Source organism: Haliotis rufescens, unplaced genomic scaffold (assembly GCF_023055435.1).
Source record: "Haliotis rufescens isolate VD_foot unplaced genomic scaffold, xgHalRufe1.0.p SCAF_15, whole genome shotgun sequence".
NCBI classification, from domain to species: Eukaryota; Metazoa; Mollusca; class Gastropoda; order Lepetellida; family Haliotidae; genus Haliotis; species Haliotis rufescens.
Genome location: NW_025963835.1, coordinates 17,021,754 through 17,028,173, shown reverse-complemented (window position 1 = coordinate 17,028,173; position 6,420 = coordinate 17,021,754). Strand labels below are relative to the sequence as shown.

The following is a 6,420-nucleotide window of genomic DNA, read 5'->3' as shown; positions in this document are numbered from 1 at the left end:
ATTATGTACAGACCGCCGTCATATAGCTGAGTGTGGCGTTAAGCAACAAACAAGAACTATGATCACCAGTATTGGTCGTACTCCTGTTGGCCTGTAGGAATCATGGATGTGTATGTATGCTTTCTTTTCCCTCTCCATTGAGGGATAACACAAGGACAGGTCGGCTTAGATTCAGTAGACTGTGTCTGAGTGGGGTATCCATGAACTGCGGCATGATATCTCACGCACCCGCACACCCATACCCACATGCACACGCATGAAGCAGAGGTACCGGAGGTCCCCATGGTCCTTCTTGTGTTAATCTACCTTTTGTTTTTGGCCATCAAGAACTTTCAAATAAAAGTCTTAACGTTTCAGACCGCCTCCGTGGTCTTGTGGTAGAGCGTCCGCCCGGCAAGCGGAAGGTCCGGGGTTCGATCCCCGGCCGCGTCATACCAAAAGACGTTAAAAGATGGTACTTGTTGTTACCCTGTCTGGCGCTCGGCGCTCGGCTCGGAGTCAGTATACTGTGTCTGAGTGGGGTATTCATGTTAAACTGTGGCATGGTATCTCAGTGAGCTAGCACTATAAATCGGCATCAGTCCGGACTAGTACAAGCAGCCACACAAACACACACACGTACATGCTCGTCGCTATATAAGTGCAATAATCTTGGACGCGACGTTAAACCCAACTTCACCTCACCTCTTAACGTTTCAATGTTTTATCATCTAATAAGACCTGTGATAATCTAGTTATCATAATGGCTATCGTCGACAGGTCTTTAAATATCACCAGTGCTAATAACTTGTGATTCTGGCTGAAATAATGCATGTGTGGCGTAAACAATTTACACACCCATACCCATCAGTAGTAATATATCTTCGGCTCGAGAATCAAAACAGTGCGAACAGTGGACTGATGATCCGTTAAAGCGGAATATATAGTATGTATGTTCTATTAGAAAGTATCAATACGTACAAATTACAATTAAATAATTTATTCATAAACAACCCATTACTGCACACAATCAATTCGGTCAACATGACATGCACTGAATGTACATACTTCTGATGTCAGTTTTGTGCTTATACATGTAGGTCACATTTTTATGTATGTTTACCAACCACCTGTCTGTCTTATGTTCCCATAACAAAAGCGTCTACACTCATGAAAGCAGCACCAAGTAACCTGCCATGCACTTTTGTGGTTTATCATAGACATGTGATGTATTGAAACAGAAAAAACGGTTAGGTTAAACGCTTCTTTGAACGGTATATCATTTCTATCACGGCTTGTCAGTTTATTGTGGAGGAAAGCCCGAAGTGATGCAGGTCTCAGACGTTTACCACTTTAGTGAACCTCACGAGCAAGGGATTTATAATTGTAAGTGCGATACTTGTATAGTTCGTGTTCGAACATATAGTCTGAAAGGTAATTTAAGGTACCGACGTTTACTACAATATCTGAAAAACTATTGGACCTACTCCAGTCAAAGTTGGTATGAGATTATTAAACAGTCATACATAACTGGATATTACATTTACTCGAAAGGGTGCACGGGAATCACGCACGATGAGACGCCCAACGCTAACACCGTATTCGATTCCCGTGCATCCTTTCGAGTTGAGTTGATTGGTTCAACTGTGTCATATTGCCCTGTGACGCAGGGGTAGCATTATGCAGATGGCTGTTTCAATGAATGCTCGTTCCACCCGTGAAGAACAGGTCTGGTTGTTGATGAAATATAGTGATAGCTAAATAGACAGATTTTTAATTCATGCACCGATTGTCTTTAAATGTCATATCCAGTTATGTATGACTGTTTAATAATCTCATACCAACTTTGACTGGAGTAGGTCCAATAGTTTTTCAGATATTGTAGTAAACGTCGGTTCCTTAAATTAACTTCCAGACTATACATTATGGCTAAAAGATGTATGTGCGATTCAGATATACTGGGTTGTTCATCTGTGTCATTGTGAACACCATTTGACTTTCTCTTACAAAGCGAGTGACTCTAAGAAATATACACACAGTGTTGGAGGTATATACGGCAGATGTGTGGGTAATGTGAGGTTGGGAAGGACTATCATTGTTAAACTCATAGATTCGTTAATAATGTGTGTGTCATATGGGTGGATAATATACAACTCAACTTTTGATAGGGAGGGTCAAATAAGTCAGAGATAGTTAAATATACACATATTTTATTATACACATATTATATATATAATATCATACACATATCAGGAGTAATTATTTTTCTGATGATGGAAATATAAAGATATCCCTATGAAAAGTGGAGTAGTATACATGTATGTGGGCCCGTGAAGATCCGGGTTAGAATAGGTCTACAGCAACCCATGCTGGACTTACGAGGCGACTATACTTGTTGTAAGAGGCGGCTATCGGGATCGTGTAGTCAGGCTCGCTGACGTGGTTGATGCATGTCGTATTCCAATTGCGTAGATTGATGTTCACATCAATCACTGGATTGTCTGGTCCCGACTCGATAATTCACAGACCGCCGTCAAACAGCTGGAGTATTGCTGATTGTGGCGTTATTTTCCTGTTTGCAGTTCTTTTTTTTAAATAACCAAGATGACTTTCAGTTGTGATTATCAGAATTTCTTAGTGCATTGTTTCCGTGCTACGCGTGGCTCTGGTTTGTTGGCCTCTTAACAGACCTCTTACTGCCATCAGTTTTTTGTTTCTTGTTTAACGCCGCACTCAGCAATATTCCAGCTATATGGTGGCAGTCTTGTAAATAATCGAGTCTGGACCAAACAATCCAATGATTGACATCATGAGCATCGATCCATGCAATAGGGATACGATGACTGCATCAACCAAGTTAGCGAGTCTGACCACCCATTCCCGTAAGTCGCCTCTTACGACAAGCATAATCGCTTTTTACGGCAAGCATAGGTTGCTGAAAACATATTCCACCACAGATCTTCATGGGTCTACTGTTATCAGTATGGAATCTGATTTTGTGAATATGATTTTGATTTCTTTCCGTGATGAAACTTCAACTGATGCATATATTGCTGAGGCGTCACTACCATGGTGTCCAAAAGTCACAATTGTAAACACGGTGTTAAGGGGAAGTTAAACTGAATTCGAAATTTCTCCGGTCTTTGCTTTAGTTAGTTAGTTAGTTAGTTAGTTAGTTACACAACAAAATCAGTGATATTGAGTTAATGAAGGAAATGGAGACGAGATTTTTGGATCAGCTTTAAGTAGACAAGTGGTGTTTCCAGATAATGTGACACATATGAGAAGTTCTGTTTCAATATGTCTAACTGAGTCGATGGGAGTCAAATACAATGAAGACGCTAATGTAAATGTTGAGGACATCCCTGACAAATCAAAGGATCAAAAGGTTATTTAAGTCAAACGACTGCTTCTATTGAGTTAACCTTAACTACAACACGGTTGCCTGAATATTCCACTAATAATGTCAGATTATTTATACCTCCAAGCAAGCAGATGTTGGAATGTCAGCAATTTGGTCATATATCCACAAATTGCCTCAGAATGCAAGTAAAGTGTGGGAACTAATTCAATTAACAGACGTCCCTGGTATGATGATCATTGTGCTACCTACAGAGATTGCCCCTAGTACAAACAGGCTTGGACTAGCTGCCAATGTCACTCGAGTTAGAATTGAGAATGCAGTACCCTTTGCAGACGCTACAAGTCTTATGAAGGCTGACAATTCCCAAAACCATACTTCTCATGAGCACTGGGCCTAAGCCTACATGTATTGCTCCTTAACAATCCCATGAGATAAAACAAATGTAACTTCTTTAGCTCTCCGTTTTCCGAAATGTACTTGTGATCGAGATCTAGTCACTCTGAACCCTACCAAAGATGAACCGGCCCGCCTAAAAATCAGACCAGGGTTAGAATAGGTCTTCAGTAACCCGTGCTTATCGTTAGAGGTGAATGGTCTTGAGCAGCAAACAGAAAGCCTTCTGTTTCACTTTTCAGGCCAGTCGACTACATCCAAGCAAAGTACTCTGCAGTGTTGCTGATCCTCTCACTACACTCCACATAAACTCGATGCAGTGGTCGTTGAGATAGCCTCTCCCTGAAAACTGAGTCTGGGCCGATTTGATATGGCACTTCGCTTGGTTGACACTCATTTCTGTATCGTCCAGCAACACACATAACCATCAACAAAAATCAACATTAACATTGAGATTATGTCGCACATCCTTGGCTTGTTTACGATAACTGTGGGATGCCTTGTTTTCATCATGAGTTTTGACATGTTTCACAAGAAGGTAATCAGACAAATAAATATGTGCAAAAGTGCACAATACAATTCTATCATGAAGGGGCTCCTCGTTACTCAAACCACGCCCTCCTATTATAATTCGTAAATATAAGGGAAGATTCAGGGTGGTGGGATCCATTGTCTGACATGTTTCTTCGTGTGAGGGTGTCAGTACAGTGAATTTCTTGTTACATGAAATCAAAAAAACCAAAAGAATTGTAGCTTTGACTGTATTGCGAGCGTTTAGCTCTGAACTTCAAATATTCTCAAGTCTACATTTGTACTCTGCCCGAAGGTTTTCCTTGATATGGTCATTCTGGAGTTTGTCCATAACCTGCATACCCTAGTACCTATAGGCCTGACATTAATCCTCGAGATTGTCAATAACTACTCCCCCAAGTAAACTGATCCCTTCTTCTACCTTGCCTTACAGATGAATAATGTTGCATTTGTCGAGCCCAAAGGACATGCTGATGTCATTAGAAAAGGACTTGACAAGCAGAATCTGTTTGGTGTGGATCCTCCATTGGCAATAAGTTGGGATCTGTGCTGAGGAGATCCAGGATGATAACCATCATCTTTTCTAAGCAAAAGCTTGAAGGATTTATTGACAAACAGAAAAGCAAAGGGCTTAAAGAATCGCCCTGAAATATTCTTCTTCTTCTTCTTATTATTATTATTATTTTTTTTTTTTTTTTTTTTTTTTTTTTTTGTAGTAGTAGTAGTATTAGTATTAGTGTTATTATCCACAGAATAAAGTAAAAAAGCCGCAAAGAGAGTTTGCGTGATCCTTGCACAGTCAGGCTGGTTAGGCTCATCATCAACTCTATACGCAGCCCAGACAGCGAATGGGACCCACCAAGAACTTTTTAGGGAATGTGTTGACTCCAAAACAATGCAGTCTTCTGCATTACCTAGATTGACAAAAGGGAACTCTCCCAATGTCAGACAACATATTGGGAGGTACCAAATATAAGACACCGAGAACAATGGGGAATCGGACAACTTGGTACGCAAGAGTGACATTTAAGCTATTTGCCATGATTTTCCTGAATCGTGTCAATCACATTAGTGTCAAAAGGAACAAAGGTTTCAATGATATAAAAGATTTCATTGGATTTAAAAATAGGGGACACAGGTGACCAAGCCGTCTAGGGGGCCGCATTTCGCTGTGCAGAGTTGTGGCCCTTGGGCACGTCAGAAACTTATGATTGTGGGTTCGTATCCCGGTTTGCCCATGTTTCTAAGGTTGTCAGCACCATATCTGATCGTCCCTATCAAGAGTTGAGTAGTATATTATCCAATCGTATACCCCACACATTATTAATGAACCAATGAGATTAATAATAATACTCCCAACCTGACATTAACACATACTCGTACAGTAACGTTTTCGTTACCCTCAACACTACCCGTGAAGATTCCGTGGTAGAATAGGTCTTCAGCAACCTATGCTTGCCGTAAAAGACGACTATGCTTGTCGTAAAAGGCGACTAACGGCATCGGGTGGTCAGGCTCGCTGACTTGGTTGATGCATGTCATCGATGCCAATTGCGTGGATCGATGTTCATGATGTAAATTACTGGTTTGTCTGGTCCAGACTCGATTATTTACAGACCGCCGTCATATAGCTGGAATATTGCTGAATGCGGCGTAAAACAACAAACCAAAACCAAAACCAAAACCAAAACCCTCAACACTATGTGTATATTTCTTAGTAGAGCCGCTAACTTTGTAAGAGAAAGTCACGATGACACAGATTAACAACCAAGTTATATCTGAATCGCACATACATCTTTTCGCAATGTGTTTGACCACCACTTATTCAAGGATCGCCTGAGACCTGCATCACTTCCGGCTTTTCCCCCTCATTCAGCTGGCGCCACTGTGACATAAAACTGAAAAGGCGTTTCCCTAATAGGACGCCTCACTGGGTACAGTACATCTTTTCAACTCACTAGTTATTGTGAATCCGTCATGTTAAATCTTGTTGGAATGTAAAACGAGTGTCGTTACCACAACTGCAGGGGGGGGGGGGGGGGGGGGGGGGGGATTGTGAGGTAGCAACTCGCGACAGAGTAGGAAGCCCTACGCAGTTTGTGATACACTGACCCTGTCGAGTGTGTCACTTTGACCGGATTCACAGACACGGA

At 41.3% G+C, this 6,420-nt stretch overlaps 1 long non-coding RNA gene across 1 annotated transcript; it reads left to right on the top strand.

Moving 5' to 3' along the window:
* Nucleotides 1–1,060: 1,060 nt before the first annotated feature.
* On the top strand, nucleotides 1,061–5,439 carry LOC124138694. Its single transcript, XR_006861682.2, has 3 exons — nucleotides 1,061–1,365; nucleotides 3,979–4,274; nucleotides 4,701–5,439. It is a non-coding gene; the product is annotated as an uncharacterized LOC124138694 (long non-coding RNA).
* Nucleotides 5,440–6,420: the final 981 nt, after the last annotated feature.